The sequence below is a fragment of the Phocoena sinus genome, chromosome 6, assembly GCF_008692025.1.
Source record: "Phocoena sinus isolate mPhoSin1 chromosome 6, mPhoSin1.pri, whole genome shotgun sequence".
Lineage (NCBI taxonomy): Eukaryota > Metazoa > Chordata > Mammalia > Artiodactyla > Phocoenidae > Phocoena > Phocoena sinus.
Window position 1 is genome coordinate 113,152,162 of NC_045768.1, and position 20,420 is coordinate 113,172,581.

Below are 20,420 nucleotides of genomic sequence, written 5' to 3' on the forward strand. Positions count from 1 at the left end.
ATTAACAATAAAATCCTAGCAAGACTTTTTTTTTTTTTTGGTGAATTCGACAAGTTTCTGCTAAATAAAAAAGAAGAATCAGGGTGATGGAAGAGAAATTAACCTATCAAATAGTAAAGCATGCTATAAGGCTACAATAAGTTTAAAAGTGTGAAACTACCAGAAGAAGGAGCAAGGAGGCCAAGAAACAGAATAAGGAGCTCAGAACAGACACATGTGTAAATGGGAATTCAGCACACGAAAAAGTGTGATATTCAAATCAGTATAGGGGAAGAAGGATACACCAGTTACCTTTTATTAAGAAACACACCATCCAAAAATGCAGTAGATTAAAAGAAGAACCATTTATTTACTTCATGGTTTGGTGGTTTGGCAGTTTGGGCTGGAGTGAGCTGGGTAATTCTTGGGTCTGGGTGCTCCGGGGTGTGCGGTCAGCTGGTGGCTTGACTGGAGCTGAAGGCTTGAATGATCTCGCTCAGGACAACTCAGGACTGGGAGTAACAGGGGGACTGGGCCACACATCTCACTATCCAACAAGCTCCCTGGGCCTGTTTATTCAGCACAGAGTTCCAGGAGCAGCAGCGGGTGAGCCTCAAGTCCCAGGCACTTTTCAACTCTCTGCTCGCATCATGTTTGCTATCATCCCATTGGACAAAGCAAGTCAGATGTCCAAGTAGAGTCAGCAGAGGAGGACACTTGCAAAGAGCTTAGATGCAGGGAGCAGGGAGCTCGTTGGGGCCGTTACTGCAGTCGATCCACCATGATGAATTATTCAATAACGAAGCTGGGGAAACTAAACCATCTGGAGGGAAAGTAGGCTAGATTTTCCTATATGACATCAAGATAAATTCCAGATATGTTAAAAATTAAATGTAAAAATTGCCATAATTTAATAACAATGTTAACAAATGACAATGTGGAGAAAATATTTGCAACATCTATGGCAATGATTTAAGATCCATAATATACAAAGAGATCTTAGAAATAAATAAGAAAAATGTAAACACCTCCATTAAAGCAGTGGAGAAAAATATAGACAATTCATAGAAGAACTACAAATGGACATTACTCAAAAGAACATACACCCAACATTAGTAATAATCAAAGAAATACAAATGAAAGCAAAACTGAGGTATCAATTTTTGCCATTTAGAAAAAATGTAATGGTGAATTAAATTGCTAAAGAGTGTGTGGGAATAGATATCCTTACATAATGTTAGAATAAAAATTGGCACAGAATTTCTAGAGGGCAGGTTAGCACTACATAGCAAACTTGTTAATTTGCATAGCATTTGATCCATAAATTCAATTTCTGGGAATTTATCCAAAGGATAAGGGCAAAAGAAGTAGATAAAATATATGTATATAAATTAATATTGATGACACCCTTTCTGAAAAAAGCGAAAATTAGAAACAACCAACTTTTCTGTCAATAGGAATAAATCATGATGGGTACACGCAGTGGAATATTATGCAGAATTCAAATGCATAAAATAGTTCTTTATTGCTACAGAAAGATGTCTGTGACAGATTATTGAAAAAATATATGTAAATTAAAGAAAATATGACCCCATTTATGTGTACGATTTTGTCATTTGCATAAAAAATTATAGAAGAATATCAGATGTCAGGGTTGGGTTTTCTTTCTTTTTTTTTTCACTTTCTCCATTCTGCACACAATTTTTTACAGTAATAAGCTGGCAACCAAATTTTCTTTTCTTTTGCAATGAAATTAGTAATATTCTGCTTTAAAAATATCACCTCAAAGGATTCTTTGACAAGAAATGTTTTTATGCTACATCATTCTGGTGAGTTTAAACATTGTAGTTGGGACTTCCCTGGTGGCACAGTGGTTGGGAATCTGCCTGCCAATGCAGGGGACACGAGTTCAAGCCCTGGTCTGGGAAGATCCCACGTGCTGCAGAGCAACTAAGCCCGTGTGCCACAACTACTGAGCCTGCGCTCTAGAGCCCACGAGCCACAGCTCCTGAGCCCGTGTGCCACAACTACTGAAGCCCGTGCGCCTAGAGCCCATGATCCACAACAAGAGAAGCCACCGCAATGAGAAGCTCGTGCACCGCAACGAAGAGTAGTTCCTGCTCACCACAACTAGAGAAAGCCTGTGCATAGCAAGGAAGATCCAACGCAGGAATAAATAAATTTATTTTTAAAAAAACATTGTAGTTAAAAGTTTGTGAGCTCTGAAGATACAAAATACAATCATGGATTAATGCAACATGCTGCTGCTGGTAATACGGAAGAAGATGAATGTTTGCAGGTCTCAAAGAAGAGACATCCTTAAAAGGAAAGAATTGTAACGCCGTGTATGAGCTGAAGTCCCATTAGAGATCTTTGGCCCCTACAGTGGGAGTCATAAGAGGGCCTGAAATGAAACGGAAAAGGTTAAGATTAAGGGAGCGAGGAAGGGACCTCAGAAACCCGTCTTCCAGTGAATCTATGTTCTGTAAATCTCTGTGTCATCTTTGAGCCTCAGATGTCTATCCACCTCTGTATAATTTAAGCCAATGAAGAGGTACACACGTGAGCTAAGCAAAAATCTATGGTCCTAACTAATTTCTCAAAGCCATTCTGCCCTTGCATTAACGCCAGCGCTGACTTGAGCATTTGATTTGGTGGAACAACTCTCTCTCTCCAGGAACTCACAGGCCGGTGAGGGTTTTAGCAGGAACCACATTTCTCTAATTGCTCAGCCACAGACCCATACTGACTGGATTGTTAATTCATCGCTTTGGAGATAACTGTCACGAGGAAATAAAAACCTCATAAGTCAAGTTAACAAAGGGCCAAACACAAGGACATTTATTAAATATGAGAAGGATTTAGACATGAGGAGAGTGTGCTGCTTGGCAGACAGAATGAGCTGATCATGACCCAGATTGGCCGTTTCAGTTTTGAAAATGCGTTTAGATTCCTGCGCTCCTGTCTCACCATTTGTCAAGTGAGGACGCCGCTCATCGAAGCACTACCCCCCTTTGAGGCTTTCACAGAGGAGATGTGTCATGCGAAAAGCACAGCCGTGGGAATCTGAGCCCGCACCCCAATATCCTCTTCCGAAACGCAGGCAGGGTATTATTCACTTGATAGGATGACTTGAGGACCTAGTGAGACAATGCATGGATGGAGTCGGGAATGTTACAAATACCTGGTTACTGTGTTCCTTTCCTTTCCGTTTCCTCTGTCCTTTCTCACTGACTCGCTAGGTTTTCCAGGGTCTTGCCTAGCTGTTCTGTCCTCCCCATCCTGCAAAGCCCTGCACCAAGTGGCTTTTCCTTTTCAATGAATGTCTGCTCCACGTGAGTCACGTGCATGCGTGGAGGATACACGTTCTTAACAAGTGTGTGGTGAGCTCCTGCACTGCTGCAGGCGTGGCCTTCTCTCTTTGGCTGGATCAGCAGTTCCCCGTGCTCTGGAGCATTACCCTAAACTTCTCTGTCCCCCTACAGCACCTGGCGTGCAGTAACGTCTAATAAGGAAGTATGTATGGGATTGCATTGCTTGACTGACTCAGATTTTATGTAAGGCACCCAAAATGTTTGGGTAAATATTTTAAAAGTGATTTGGCACATCAGTGATGCCAGTGTCAATCACAAGCACCAGGGCTACATGGACGGTTTGTGAAAGAAGGAAGAAGCCAGTTTTCAATCTGGTCTCATGAAATGATACCCATTTCATGATCTTCGAACGCTCTCTTTTTTTTCCCAGTGTAATTAAATGTTTCTCAAAAAAATCTCCTTTGTGTTTCTGAGGTTTGAAATCCAGTTCCGTGAGGTTTACACAAAAGCTCCATATAGTAATTCTTCTTTCAGGTGAAGTGTTGGATAAATGTTTTTGTGTAATTGAAGAACCAGTATATCTGGTTTTGAACATATATTGTGAACTTTGATGCAAAATAATATATAAATGGTTGACTTAATGGTTGAATATATTTTATAAACTTTAACCTAAAAAATAAATGAGAGTTTTAAAATCTATTGGTTGGCTAAAAAGTTTGGGTTTTTCCGTAACATCTTACAGAAAAACCCGAACAAAATTTTTGGCCAACCCAATATTTTCAGGTATTATGATTTTGCAAATTTTGTTTATTAACCAAAAAGCTTTATGTTTTCCACTAACCTGATGAAAAAAGCAATCATTTAATAATCATTATATAACAGGTATATTTCATGGAGAAACGGGTCTTGTCCCCTGGCAATTTTTAAATTTACTCTTCAATCCCTAGATATTTAATTTCCAGTTTTCCATGTTCTGTTCACACATGAATGATTAAGAATGAACACCACCAAAGGCCACTTCAGAACATTTAATGGTGCCTAGCCCTTAGGTAGCAGGATACAGAGGGATGAGCTTCCAGCCAACCCAAATAAGTAATCGAGTGACCTTCTGTGAAGTGAGGGGAATGATTTCTGAAAGCAAGATCTGGGAGATGGACACCAGTAAATCCCTGTTGGGGAGCAAAGAGCTGAGACCAAGTTGGAGAGGAAGAATAACTAGGAAAGGTAGTGCAGTGATTCAAACCCAGGTGCCGTTAGTCATTTCAGTATTTTTTTTTTTTTTCGGTACGCGGGCCTCTCCCGTTGCGGAGCACAGGCTCACGGGCCCAGCCGCTCCGCGGCATGTGGGATCTTCCCGGACCGGGGCACGAACCCGTGTCCCCTGCCTCGGCAGGTGGGCTCTCAACCACCGCGCCACCAGGGAAGCCCCCATTTCAGTATTTTAAAAGTTTATTTATTTTACTGAAGTATGATTGATTTACAATGTTGTGTTAATTTCTGCTGTACGGCAAAATGACTCAGTTATATATATTCTTTTTTGTATTCTTTTCCATTTTGGCTTTATCCCAGGATAGTGAATATAGTTCCCTGTGCTACCATTCTATATATACTAGTTTGCATCTGCTAACCCCAAACTCCCAGCCCACCCCTCCCCCGCCCCCCTTCTCCTTGACAACCACAAGTCTATTCTCTATGTTTGTGAGTCTGTTTCTGTTTCATAGATAAGTTAATTTGTGTCATATTTTAGATTCCACATATAAGTGATATCACATGGTATTTGTCTTTCTCTTTCTGACTTACTTCACTTAGTATGATCATCTCTAGGTCCATCCATGTTGCTGTAAATGGCATTATTACATTCTTTTTTATGGCTGAGTAGTATTCCATTGTATATATGTACCACATCTTCTTTATCCATTCCTCTGTCAATGAACACTTAGGTTGCATCCATGTCTTGGTTATTGTGAATTGTGCTGCTATGCATATAGGGATGTGTGTATCATTGAATTATAGTTTTATCTGGATATATGCCCAGTAGTGGGATTGCTGGATCATAAGGCCACTCTATTTTTAGTTTTTTGAGGAACCTCCATACTGTTCTCCATAGTGGCTGCACCAGTTTACATTCTCACCAACAGTGTAGGAGGGTTCCCTTTTCTCTACACCCCCTCCAACATTTGTTAGTTGTAGACTTTTTAAGGATGGCCATCCTGACCGGTGTGAGGTAGTACCTCATTGCAGTTTTGGGTTTTTTTAAATCAATTTATTTATTTATTTATTTACTTATTTTTGACTGCGTTGGGTCTTCATTGCTGCACGCAGGCTTTCTCTAGTTGCGGCGAGCGGGGGCTACTCTTCGTTGCAGTGCGTGGGCTTCTCATTGTGGTGGCTTCTCTTGTTGTGGAGCACGGGCTCTACGCATACAGGCTTCAGTAGTTGTAGGCACATGGGCTCAGTAGTTGTGGCTCATGGGCTCTAGAGCGCAGGCTCAGTAGGTGTGGCACACAAGCTTAGTTGCTCTGCGGCATGTAGGATCTTCCTGGACTGGGCCTTGAACCTGTGTGCCCTGCATCGGCAGGCAATTCTTAACCACTGCGCCACCAGGCAAGTCCCCCTCATTGTAGTTTTAATTTGCCTTTCTCTAATGATTCGCAATGTTGAGCATCTTTTCATGTGCCTGTTGGCCATCTGTATGTCTTCTTTGGAGAAATGTCTTCTTAGGTCTTCTGCCCATTTTTTGATTGGATTATTTTTGTTGTTGTTCTTAAGTTGTATGAGCTGTTTATTTTGAAAATTAAGCGCTTGTCACTTGCATTATTTGCAAATATTTTCTCCCATTCTGTAGGTTGTCTTTTAATTTTGTTTATGGTTTCCTTTGCTGTGCAAAAGTTTGTAAGTTTGATTAAGTCTCATTTGTTTATTTTTGCTTTTATTTATTTATTTATTTTTGATATGTACAACATTACTATATTTAAAATAGATAACCAACAAGGACCTACTGTATAGCATGAGGAGCTCTGCTCAGTACTCTGTAATAACCTGAATGGGAAAAGAATTTGAAAAAGAAGATACATGTATATGTATAACTGAATCACTTTGCTGTATACCTGAAACTAACACAACATTGTTAATCAACTCTACTCCAATATAAAATAAAAATTAAAAAAATAATATGTACAGTCAAGCCCCATTAATATTAATACAAATATCTTAGTATACGTTTGTATTCTTATTATATATAATATTTGAATGAATGCATGGAAATTTTTCAAAATATATTTGTTATTGACGTATAAGTGAGATATAACATTGTGCTAGTTTAAGGTATACAATTTGTTGATTTGATACTTTTATATGTTGCAACATGATTACCACCATAGCTTTAGCTAACACCTCTACCACGTCACATCACTTCTTTTTTGTGGTGAGAACATTTAAGGTCTACTCTCTTGGCAACTTTGAACGTATATATGCAGTGTTGTTGACTATAATCACAAGGCTGAGCATTAGATCTCCAGAACTTACTCATCTTTTAATTGCGAGTTTATAACCTTTGACCAACATCTCTCCAATTCCTCTACCCCCCAACTCCTGGTATCTACCATTCTACTCTGTCTCTACAAGTTCACCTTTTTTAGATTCTCACATATAAGTGAGATTGTACAGTGTTTTTCTTTCTCTCTCTGACTTATTTCACTTAGCATAATACCCTCAAGGTCTGTCCATGTTGTTGCAAATGGCAGGGTTTCCTTCTTTTTCATGGCTGAATAATATTCCATTCCAATATATATATCACGGTATCATTATCCATTCATCCATTGAGGGTCATTTAGGTTGCTTCCATGTCCTGGCTATTGTGAATAATGCTGCAATAAACATGGGAGTGCAGATATCTTTTTTCTCTTCTTTGGTCGAGCTGTGCAGCTTGTGGGGTCTCAGTTCTCTGACTATGTATTAAACCCGGGCCATGGCAGTGAAAGCCTGGAATTCTAATACTAGGCAACCAGGGAGCTCCCAGGTATCTTTTTTTTTTAACAGCCGGTTCTTATTAGTTATCTGTTTTATACATATTACTGTATATATGTCAATCCCAATCTCCCAATTCATCCCACCACCACCACCCTGCCACGTTTCCCCCTTGGTGTCCATATGTTAGTCCTCTACTTTTCTGTCTCCTGCCCTGCAAACCGGTTCATCTGTACCATTTTTCTACGTTCCACATATATGCGTTAACATACGATATTTGTTTTTCTCTTTCTGACTTACTTCACTCTGTATGACAGTCTCTAGATCCGTCCATGTCTCTACAAATGACCTAATTTCATTCCTTTTCATGGCTGAGTAATATTCCATTGTATATACGTACCACATCTTCTTCATCCATTCATCTGTCGATGGGCATTTAGATTGCTCCCATGTCCTGGCTATTGTAAATAGTGCTGCAATGAACATTGGCATGAATGTGTCTTTTTGAATGATGATTTTCTCTGGATATATGCCCAGTAGTAGAATTGCTGGGTCATATGGTCATTCTATTTTTAGTTTTTTAAGGAATTTCCATACTGTTCTCCATAGTGGGTGTATCAATTTACATTCCTACCAACAGTGCGAGAAGGTTCCCTTTTCTCCACACCCTCTCCAGCATTTGTTGTTTGTAGATTTTCTGATGATGCCCATTCTAACTGGTGTGAGATGATACCTCATTGTAGTTTTGATTTGCATTTCTCTAATAATTAGTGATGTTGAGCATCCTTTCATGTGCCTCTTGGCCATCTGTATGTCTTCTTTGGAGAAATGTCTGTTTAGGTCTTCTGCCCATTTTTGGATTGGGTTGTTTGTTTGTTTTTTTAATATTGAGCTGCATGAGCTGTTTATATATTTTGAGGTTAATCCTTTGTCCGTTGATTCGTTTGCAAATATTTTCTCCCCTTCTGAAGGTTGCCTTTTCATCTTGTTCGTAGTTTCCTTTGCTGTGCAAAAGCTTTTAAGTTTCATTAGGTCCCATTTGTTTATTTTTGTTTTTATTTCCATTACTGTAGGAGATGGATCAAAAAAGATCTTTCTGTGATTTATGTCAAAGAGTATTCTTCCTATGTTTTCCTCTAAGAGTTTTATAGTGTCCAGTCTTACATTTAGTTCTCTCATCTATTTTGAGTTTATTATTGTGTATGGTTTTAGGGAGTGTTCTAATATCATTCTTTTACATGTAGCTGTCCAGTTTTCCCAGCACCACTTATTGAAGAGACTGTCTTTTCCGCATTGTATATCCTTGCCTCCTTTGTCACAGATTAGATGACCATAGGTGTGTGGGTTTATCTCTGGGCTTTCTATCCTGTTCCATTGATCTATATTTCTGTTTTTGTGCCAGTACCATATTGTCTTGATTACTGTAGCTTTGTAGTAAAGTCTGAAGCCAGGGAGTCGGATTCCTCCAGCTCCGTTTTTTTCTCTCAAGACCACTTTGGCTATTCGGGGTCTATTGTGTCTCCATACAAATTTTAAGATTTTTTGTTCGAGTCCTGTATAAATGCCATTGGTAATTCGATAGGGATTGCATTGAATCTGTAGATTGCTTTGGGTAGTATAGTCATTTTCACAATATTGATTCTTCCAATCCAAGAACATGGGATATCTCTCCATCTGTTTGTATCATCTTTAATTTCCTTCATCAGTGTCTTATAGTTTTCTGCATACAGGTCTTTTGTCTCCCTGGGTAGGTTTATTCCTAGGTATTTTATTCTTTTTCTTGCAATGGTAAATGGGAGTGTTTCCTTAATTTCGCTTTCAGATTTTTCATCATTAGTGCATAGGAATACAAGAGTTTTCTGTGCATTAATTTTATATCCTGCAACTTTACCAAATTCATTGATTAGCTCTAGTAGCTTTCTGGTGGCATCTTTAGGATCCTCTGTGTAGAGTTTCATGTCATCTGCAAACAGTGACAGTTTTACTTCTTCTTTTCTAATTTATATTCTTTTTATTTCTTTTTCTTCTCTGATGGTTGTGGCTAGGACTTCCAAAACTATGTTGAAAAATACTGGTGAGAGTGGACATCCTTGTGTTGTTCCTGATCTTAGAGGAAATGCATTCAGTTTTTCACCATTGAGGATGATGTTGGCCGTGGGTTTGTCATATATGCCTTTATTATGTTGAGGCAGGTTCCCTCTATGCCCCCTTTCTGGAGAGTTTTTATCATAAATGGGTGTTGAATTTTGTCAAAAGCTATTTCTGTGTCTATTGAGATGATCATATGGTTTTTATTCTTCAATTTGTTCATATGGTGTATCACATTGATTGATTTGTGTATATTGAAGAATCCTTGCGTCCCTGGGATAAATCCCACTTGATCATGGTATATGATCCTTTAAATGTGTTGTTGGATTCTGTGTGCTAGTATTTTGTTGAGAATTTTTGCGTCTATATTCGTCAGTGATACTGGTCTGTAGTTTTCTTTTTTTTGTAGTATCTTTGTCTGGTTTTGGTATTAGGGTGATGGTAGCATCATAGAATCAGTTTGGGTGTGTTCCTTCCTCTGCAATTTTTTGGAAGAGTTTGAGAAGGATGGGTATTAGCTCTTCTGTAAATGTTTGATAGAATTCACCTGTGAAGCCATCTGGTCCTGGACTTTTGTTTGTTGGAATATTTTTAATCAAATTCATTACTTGTGATTGGTCTCTTCATATTTTCTATTTCTTCCTGGTTCAGTCTTGGAAGGTTATACCTTTCTAAGAATTTGTCCATTTTTTCCAGGTTGTCCATTTTATTGGCATAGAGTTGCTTGTAGTAGTCTCTTAGGATGCTTTGTATTTCTGTGGTGTCTGTTGTAACTTCTCCTTTTCATTTCTAATTTTATTGATTTGAGTCCTCTCCCTCTTTTTCTTGATGAGTCTGGCTAATGGTTTATCAATTTTGTTTATCTTCTCAAAGAACCAGCTTTTAGTTTGATTGATCGTTGCTATTGTTTTCTTTGTTTTTGTTTCATTTATTTCTGCTCTGATCTTTATGATTTCTTTCCTTCTATGAACTTTGGGTTTTGTTTGTTCTTCTTTCTCTATTTCCTTTAGGTGTAAGGTTAGATTGTTTATTTGAGATGTTTGTTGTTTCTTGAGATAGGTTTGTATTGCTATAAACTTCCCTCTTAGAACTGCTTTTGCTGCATCCCATAGGTTTTGGATCGTCATGTTTTCATTGTCATTTTTCTCTAGGTATTTTTTGATTTCCTCTTTGATTTCTTCAGTGATCTCTTGGTTATTTAGTAACGTATTGTTTAGCCTCCGTGTGTTTGTGTTTTTTACGTTTTTTTCCCTGTAAATGATACCTAATTTCATAGCGTTGTGGTCCGAAAAGATGCTTGATATGATTTCAATTTTCTTAAATTTACTGAGGCTTGATTTGTGACCGAAGATGTGATCCTACCTAGAGAATGTTCCATGCGCACTTGAGAAGAAAGTGTAATCTGCTGTTTTTGGATGGAATGTCCTATAGATATCAATTAAATCTATCGGGTCTGTTGTGTCATTTAAAGCTTGTGTTTCCTTATTACTTTTCTGTCTGGATGATGTGTCCACTGATGTAAGTGAGGTGTTAAAGTCCCCCACTATTATTCTGTTACTGTTGATTTCCTCTTTTATAGCTGTTAACAGTTGCTTTATGTATTAAGGTGCTCCTATGTTGGGTGCATATATGTTTATAATTGTTATATCTTCTTGGATTGATCCCTTGATCATTATTTAGTGTCCTTCCTTGTCTCTTGTAACATTCTTTATTTTAAAGTCATATTTTATCTGATATGAGTATTGCTACTCTGGCTTTCTTTGGATTTCCATTTGCATGGAATATCTTTTTCCATGCCCTATATTTCAGTCTATATGTGTCCCTAGGTCTGAAGTGGGTCTCCTGTAGGCAGCATATAAATGGGTCTTGTTTTTGTATCCGTTCAGCGAGCCTGTATCTTGGTTGTAGCATTTAATCCATTCACGTTTAAGGTAATTATTGATAAGTATGTTCCTATTACCATTTTCTTAATTGTTTTGGGTTTGTTTTTGTAGGTCCTTTTCTTCTCTTGTGTTTCCCACTTAGAGAAATTCCTTTAGCGTGTTCTAGAGCTGGTTTGGTGGTGCTGAATTCTCTTAGCTTTTGCTTGTCCGTAAAGCTTTGATTTCTCCATCAAATCTGAATGAGATCCTTGCCGGGTAGAGTAATCTTGCTGTGGGTTCTTTCTTTTCATCACTTTAAGTATGTCATGCCACCTTTCTGGCTTGTAGAGTTTCAGCTGAGAAATCTGCTGTTAACCTTATGGGAGTTCCCTTGTATATTATTTGCATTTTTCATTTGCTGCTTTCAATAATTTTTCTTTGTCTTTAATTTTTGCCAATTTGATTAGTATGTGTCTTAGCATGTTTCTCCTTGGGTTTATCCTGTGTGGGACTCTGTGGCTTGGGTGGCTATTTCCTTTCCCATGTTAGGGACGTTTTTCAACTGTAATCTCTTCAAATATTTTCTCGGGTCCTTTCTCTCTCTCTTCTCCTTCTGGGACCCCTATAATGCGAATGTTGGAGCGTTTAATGTTGTCCCAGAGGTCTCTTAGGCTGTCTTCATTTCTTTTCATTGTTTTTTCTTTATTCTGTTCCGCAGCAGTGAATTCCACCATTCTGTCTTCCAGGTCACTTATCCATTCTTCCACCTCAGTTATTCTGCTATTGGCTCCTTCTAGTGTAGTTTTCATTTCAGTTATTGTATTGTTCATCTCTGTTGTTTGTTCTTTAATTCTTCTAGGTCTTTGTTAAATATTTCTTGCATCTTCTCGATCTTTGCCTCCATTCTTTTTCCGAAGTGCTGGATTATCTTCACTATCATTATTGTGAGTTCTTTTTCTGGACGGTTGCCTATCTCCACTTCATTTAGTTGTTTTTCTGGGGTTTTATCTCGTTCCTTCATCTGGTACATAGCCCTCTGCCTTTTCATCTTGTCTGTCTGTGAATGTGGTTGGTGTTCCACAGGCTGCAGGACTGTAGTTTTTCTTGCCTCTGCTGTCTGCCCTCTGTGGATGAGTTTGTCTAAGAGGCTTGTGCAAGTTTCCTGATGGGAGGGACTGGTGGTGGGTAGAGCTGACTGTTGCTCTGGTGGGCAGAGCTCAGTAGAACTTTAATCCACTTGTCTGCTGTTGGGTGGCGCTAGGTTCCCTCCCTGTTGGTTGTTTGGCCTGAGGCAACCCAACACTGGAGCGTACCTGGGCTCTTTGGTGGGGCTAATGGCAGACTCTGGGAGGGCTCCTGCCAAGGAGTACTTCCCAGAACTTCTGCTGCCAGTGTCCTTGTCCTCACAGTGAGACACAGCCACCCCCCTCCTCTGCAGGAGACCCTCCAACACTAGCAGGTAGGTCTGGTTCAGTCTCCTTTGGGGTCACTGGTCCTTCCCCTGGGTCCCGATGCCCACACTACTTTGTGTGTGCCCTCCAAGAGTGGAGTCTCTGTTTCCTCCAGTCCTGTCAAAGTCCTGCAGTCAAATCCCACTAGCCTTCAAAGTCTGATTCTCTAGGAATTCCTCCTCCCGTTGCCTGGCCTCCAGGTTGGGAAGCCTGACGTGGGGCTCAGCGCCTTCACTCCAGTGGGTGGACTTCTGTGGTCTAAGTGTTCTCCAGTCTGTGAGTCACCCACCCAGCAGTTACGGGGTTTGATTCTATTGTGATTGTGCCCCTCCTACCCTGAGTGTGGTTTCTCCTTTGTCTCTGGATGTGGGGTATCCTCCTTGGTGAGTCCTGATGACGGCTAAGCAGTTAGCTGTGCTTCCAGTGCTCTCGCAAGAGGAAGTGAGAGCACGTCCTTCTACTCCGCCATCTTGAAGCAGTCTTCTCAGTGTGATGCCAGTGTGGTGTGGTAGATTTAAAAGGGTTCAGCTCCAACCTATTTTTATTTTTTGATGGCCAATTCATTACCATCCTCAGGACAGATAAAATAAGGAGTTTTCCCTTAAGTTTGCGGAGTTTGTTGGATTTTGTTTGTGCCATGAGGAAAGGCCAAATATTGAATAATTGGTTGCAAACTAAAAATTTACTATGTAGGGCTTCCCTGGTGGTGCAGTGGTTGAGAGTCCACCTGCCGATGCAGGGGACACGGGTTCGTGCCCCGGTCCAGGAAGATCTCACATGCCACGGAGCGGCTGGGCCCGTGAGCCATGGCCGCTGAGCCTAAACGTCCGGAGCCTGTGCTCCGCAATGGGAGAGGCCACAACAGTGAGAGGCCCGCGTACCACAAAAAAGAAAAAAAAAAACTACTATGTAGACATAGAGAATAAATGGCTCTAAATCCCACAAAATCTTGAATTCCGGGACACACGCATACGTATGTGTGTGTGCATATATGTGTGTACAAAAAGCACAAAAACTGTTGTAAAAATCTGCAGTCTCGTACCATGGGCAGGTCTAGATTCCACAGTTAAGAAATTAATGTAAAAGTTTGTGATACACCATTGTAAAGCAGTTATGCTTCAATAAAGATGTTTATAAAAAAAGAAAACAAGAAGAAGAAAAATTTGTGATAACTCAAGCAGATCCAACAGAAACAAACCTCAAATTGCTCAACAAACCGAAAGCATTTGAGTTTCCCACATAAAAAAGAAACCTAGCTAAAAATGGGCCAAACATTAAAAAATCACAAACCTCACACAGAAGCAGTCTGCTGTAAGGAGGAGTCAGCATATGAGATGATGTGAAAACTGACACCTCCAGAAGCCAAGCCCCTTAGAGCAGCCAGAGAGGCTATGCAGTTAGTATGTCTAAAGTTACCGAAGGACCGTAACAGTTAACGTTTATTTAATGCTTGATTTGTAAAAGTATAATTGCTGACGTCAATGGAGAGCTTAAATGACTCAGATAGACTTACAGAAATTAATGAGAATTCAGCACAAAACAATGAAGTTATAAAGGTATGAAAAAGTTTAATAGAGTATGGAACTTATAAGATATATATACATATACATGGAGAGAGAGAGAGAGAGCTCTTTTTGAGTTTCAGAAGAAAAAGGACTCCAAATTGAGGAAAGACATAAGTCCTCAGATTTAAAGGGCTAAGTACAGTATAAGTAAATAAAAGACAAATGGAAGTGAAACTACAGCACATCATGGATCAAGAGAAAACCTTAAAAGTAACAAAACAAAGCAAAAAACCAGATCACCTGCAAAGGTATGACAGTTGCCATCAGCAACATGCATGATATCTCCAAAGTCCTAATGTTCTGGACCCAGATAAGACATCATTCAAGAGTCAGAGTGCGTAATAAACCTTTTCAGAGAAACAAAGTCGAAGAACAACAGATCCTTACAGAAAAAATTGAAAGACAAAGAAAACCGAACCAAGAAGGAAGGAATGAGGGGAAGGGAAGTGAGTGAGGAGGGTGATGAACATAAAGTAAATGAGGGTAAGGATTTTCTTTTAAAAAAACAAATGGAAAGGACAGTTAAAAGGAGGTGCACCTAAAATGCTGGGCACCAAAAATGTGAAAAACAATGCAGGGAAAGTAGAATTAAAACATCATAAGTTTTCAAGAATGGTAGAGACATCACTTTGGACTTTGATATGTCAATTATGCATGTTAAAAATTTAAAGGATACCATAAAAAATAGAATGTACAAAATCAAAACTTAATAGGGAAAAGAAAGAATAAAGAGAAGTCAGGAAAGAAGCAGGAAAAAGCTGCCAAAAAGAAAAAGGAGTGGCAAAATGAAAACAGTAGTAGTACAAATAAAACCAGACACAGCAGTGTCATATATGGATATGATGGATAAATGAAGCAGTCCGAAGTCAGAACTTTTTATATTGAATTTTTTAATCAGCTATATGCTAAAAGACACAAGTTAGAAACATATGAACCCAGAAAGGTCAAGGACAAACTGATGGAGAAAGATACACTAGGCTTCTCCACGAAATCAGCCAAGCTAAAGGCTGCAGGTACCGCTGGTGCTCAGGACAGACAGAGGACAAGGACAGGGGCAGGGACTGTCTTGGACACCCAGGCTGGGTCATCTGATCAAGGACGTGATGATCAAGTTCCCGGAGGAGATCCCTCTCGTTTCCTTCCTTGACTTCTTCTGGGCCCATTTCTTGAGGATGAGGCACTAAGGGTCGCACTCTTCCAGAGAAATGAAAGAGGTGACCAAAAACCACCTCTGAGTTACCCTGGGCTGTTGGGAACCTCGTGGCACGTTGGTCAAGATTTGAACACTCATAGGAAGTGGCAGCTGCCATTCCGGTGTCATCACCTGGGCAAGGCATCCCTGACCTCTTGGAGGCAAGACTGCTGGGGAAGCAACCCTCTCCCTCCTGGTAAGGGGGTTGGGCGCTGCACCTCTGTGCCTGTGCCTCCCACCCCTCCCCCGGAGTGCGGTGTCCCCGTCCCTCTGCTCAGCTGTTCAGTGGTGAGCTGCCAACCTGGGTGACTCGGCTGAAGCTGCCTGATGCCATCTCCAAATCACTGCTCTCTCACTCTGACTCAGTGTCCCCATTGAGAATCTCCCGATCCTTCCAGGTCCACACCTGATCTCAGTGCAGAGCACTCAGGACTCTGCTGTGGCCACCACAGTGGTTTCATACCAGCAAAAACAAAGTGAATTAAACCTAAGGAGAAAAAACTAGCTATACCAAGCAAATGTTAAACAACATAGACTTTTAGACTAAAAAAAAAAAATTAGTAGAAAAGAAAAGATTAATAACATAATGATTAGAAAGGAAAATTTCACCAGGAAGATGGAATCCTGGACCTGTGTACCTCTATAAGACATAGGTTCAAATTTTTCAAAGCAAAGATTAACAGGTTTACAAAGAGAAACTGACAAATCCATAGTCTCATAGAAATTTTATACACCCCTCTCAGCAACAGATAACATAAGCAATCAATAAAGTATCTGATAAGAATTGCAAAACATTCCGCTAACAACTCCCAAATAATCCCCTGTGGAGAGCAGACTACATGCTGCCTTATGAAGAGGTTTCCCGGGAGAAAACTAAAAAACCACGGGATTGCACAGGGACCAGCCAATGAGGCCAGTTTCCCTTGTGCCTGAGAAAAAGGCAGGACTAGAAACAACCTAGGGGCTTAGGAAACAACGGTGGAGGGAAAGCCCAGAGCCCAGACTGATGCTGTGAAGAACAGCGACCACAGCACTTCCGAAGGGGGGGTATCAAGAGGTGGCCAGACTTCAGGGAACGAAGCCTCCAGACCCTCAGTGGAGCAGACAGCTCAGGGGAAGGCACTGGGCCTCCAGCTGCCCGGTCACGTCTGCTATAAGTTTGATTAGAAAGGCTATACTGGGTGATCCGGACGGTCGGGCCAAGCTCTGCTTGGTCATCTGGGCAGAGCAACCTTTGCAGATCGGACTGAAGGTTCTTCCTGGGAACGAGAGACTTGGACCAGGTGGAGATTTGAGTTCTCAACACACACTGGCCTCCCTCTTTCCTTTCACCCCCAGCCAAACCCCTCGAATGCCTCCCTTTATAGCCAGGAAGTGGCTGATAGGCTGTAGAACGGGCTCTAAAGAGATGCTGAAATAATTAACTCAGCTGGGTTCACTCTGCAGTTAAGCATCCCCAGGCCGCAGGATTTCAGAGGGAAGGTAGGGAGGACCGCGGTTTGGAGGCCCTCCCCCTCTACACACGCACTGTGTGTCTCCAAAGTCGGGTTGCAGGAAATGAGGGCAGAGAGATTAAGCAACTGGTTTGGCCAGGGAACTGCACAGTGGAGATGAGAACTCCAGGCTCCCCAAGCCACTGCCGCTGTGTCACGCTGCTGCCTTACTTCCTGTTTTTCCACTCAAGCTAATCATGGCATGAAATATTTGAAAACCAGTTACCAGGCTGAAGAATGCAGTATTCAGGTGGTGAAGGGCGTTATTTACAAAGAGCCAGGAGAACGCGGTCTATCCGTGAAACATCCATCCCCTGCGTGTAAAAGAGATGCGAACTACAGCTATCAGGGTGACTATCCTACTTTGTGTTGCGTTTGGCTGACAGTTTGATCACAGCTAGACCTGTTTGGAGTGAGGGATGCTAAAGCTCTTTTTGTTTCTTGGTGTTAACTTTTCAACAAAACTCACCACTTAAAATAGCAAGAAATGAATCAGTCCATCAATCAACCAATCCAGAACCTATATGTTTTTGCCCCAGTCTTAAAATATGTATTTATTTATAATTTGAACAGCATGCAGTGGAAATAGGGTGCTTTCTAAGAACTAAAGCATTTTATTCTTCTTGTAAATAGCTAAGCGAGAAACATTCATTACAGCAAATGGCTTGTTCTGCCACGTACTCATTCGTCGTGTGTTCTTTTGTGATGTTGGTTCATTTTTTTTACGCTTTACAGCAGGGATTGGTAAACTTTCTCTGTCAAGGACCAGATAGAACATACTTTCAGCTTTATGATCCAGGCTCTCCCTGTGCGATGACTCACCTCTGCCTCTATAACAAGAGGGCAGCCCTGGGAGGGAGGTAAGCAAGGGAGAGCAGCTGGACTTGGCCCCAGGCTGCAGGCGCTAGGTCCCTGCTGGGCAGCGAAAACCGTGCTGTGTGGCCAGCAGAGTTTGCGGGCGAAATGTCCAGCCTATACTTGGTGCAACTAAACATCCTTCATCCGTGCTCTTCATAACCTAACGTACTTGGATGCCTGTCTCACCAAGGAGAGGATAAGCCTGTTGGATGACGGGACAGTACTTCATGATCGGATATTCTCCCGAACTTCACACCAGAAAACATGTCCCAGAGGAAAGAGCGTGGGTTTGACCTTATCCCTTCCCCCATGCCCACCCCTTTGGTAACCACAAGTTTGTTTTCTATGTCTGTGAGTCTGTTTCTGTTTTGTAAGTAAGTTCACTTGTATCATTTTTTTTTACATTCCACGGATAAGTGATAACATACGATGTTTGCTTTCTCTGTCTGACTTAGTTCACTCAGTATGGTCATCTCTAGGTCCATCCATGTTGCTGCAAATGGCATTCTTTCAATCTTTTCATGGCTGAGCAATATTCCTTTGTATGTATGGACCACATCTTCATCCATTCCCCTGTCGATGGACACTTATGTTGATTTACATTCACATTGTTGTATTGAATACAACAGATCTTTAGAATGTTTTCATCTGGCAAGACTAAAACCCTGCCACCATTAAACAATACCCCCTTACCCTCCTCCAGCACCATTCTTCCTGTCCTTATGAATTTGACCTATTTAGGTAAGTGGACTCATACAGTATTTGTTTTATTGTGGCTGGCTTATTTCAATTTGCGTAATGTCCACGAGGTTCATCCTTTTTGCAGCATGTGACAAGGTTTTTTTCTTTTTTAAGGCCAAATAATATTCCTTTGTATGTAGAGACCACATTTTGTTTATCCATTCTTCTATCCCATTCATCCATCCACGGACACTTAGGTGCTTTCACCTTTTCGCCATTGTAAATGATGGTGCTATAAACACGGGTGTACGAATATCTCTTCAAGACTGTGCTTTCAGTTCTTTTGGGTATCTACTCAGAAGCAGAACGGCTGAATTATATGATCATTCTGGGTTTTTGTTGTTGTTGTTTGGTGATCAGGATAAAGTAATTTTATTACAAATTTCAGGATTTAAAAAGTAATCTGTTACATTTACGAGGATAATCTGAGATGACCTGTCTCAAGCACGTGTGTCCCGTCAGTGACACTGACCTCAGGCATGAAGAGATGCTGTCCCCCGTGAGGGATGCAGTCAGTGGATGAGGCTATGCTGAGTCTCCACGAGCACATGCTGACCGTGATCATTATGGTTTGTCACTCTGGCATTTGGGCCGTGATGAGTGCAGCGTAAGCTTCGGTTATGGAGTTCTGAAAGCCAAGCTAGAGAACCTCAAGGGCAGCCTCTCTTTCCTGCTTTTTACTTCAATGATATTTAGGGGACTTCGTGTACTGAATGAGAGATACGATTCACTGGCCTGTAAGCCCACGTGTGGAAACCGTTATCACCTGGCAAGAGACCGCCGAGGAGTGGCCTGACTGGGAAGAAGGCTGAGGCCAGAACCTGCGAATCACCCTAGTCCGGGTCACGGACAGCGCTGCCCAGCAAGAGAGATGCTGCTGGCCGGCGAGTCCCCATCGGCTCAAGGGCGCCCACAGACAAAAGAGCTGGAAGCAACCTCGATAGGCCAGCTAAGCCACCCTCCAGCTTCCAAACGCGGAGACAAACTTGCCCCGCGGTCACGGGCAGGGGCCCCGGGTCTCTTCCCTCTTGTACGTTTAAAGACTAAAGGCAGCATCTTTACAAGGGGAACTGCGGGAAGCATTGGGAGAGCCCTCTCCACAGGGCCTCGGGGCACCCTGGGGCGAGGTGGCTGAGACCCGGCAGAGCACCTGGGCTGCGGGACTGAGGGTGGGAAGAACAGAGGAGCTGAGAGACCCCAGGCAGGAGTGCGCCAGCAGCTGAGGGGCCCACCACGCCCTCCTGCCTGGGGTCTGCCCCCTAGGCCCCCGCACGGGGACCCTCTCGCTCTGAGACTATGGCTCTCACGGGACGACGTTGTCCCCGGGGGACGTTTGGCAACACGGGGAGACACGTGGGGTGGGGCTGTCACCACTGGGGAAGGCGCTACGGGGCTGGTGGGCGGAGGCTTCGCACCCTACAGGGCACAGGCACCTAGGCCCGGGGCCTCCAATCAGACCACCGCGCACAGCCTCCAGCTCAAGCCCTAACACGTGGGTCGGCCCCCTGCCCTGTGGACCCAAGTCCTCCTGACCCCGGAGTGTCCAAGGGATGTCCAGCCAGCTCCTGGCCGCTCCAGTCCGGTCGACACGACTAAAACCTTACGCCTTTTTGTCTTCTCTCTCCGAAAAATCTACTTCCTTCTCAGAGCCAGTGCCACCCCAACTGCCACCTCCAGGATGGCAACGGCAGCTCCGCCGAGCGAGAGGGACTTGCCCTCGGGCGGTGGGCCAGCTTTGTCGTGGCCGCTGGACAGGGCCCCGCCCGCAGGCCGCCTGCTCTCCGCCCGCCCGGCGGGGCTGCTGGGGGCTCCACCGGGGGCTCTGCTCCCGTTCGGCAGCTTCGGACGCGGCCGCTCCTGCCTCTTCTTCAGCAAGTTCCGCAGACAGAGATGTCGTGGGGCCGGCTGTCT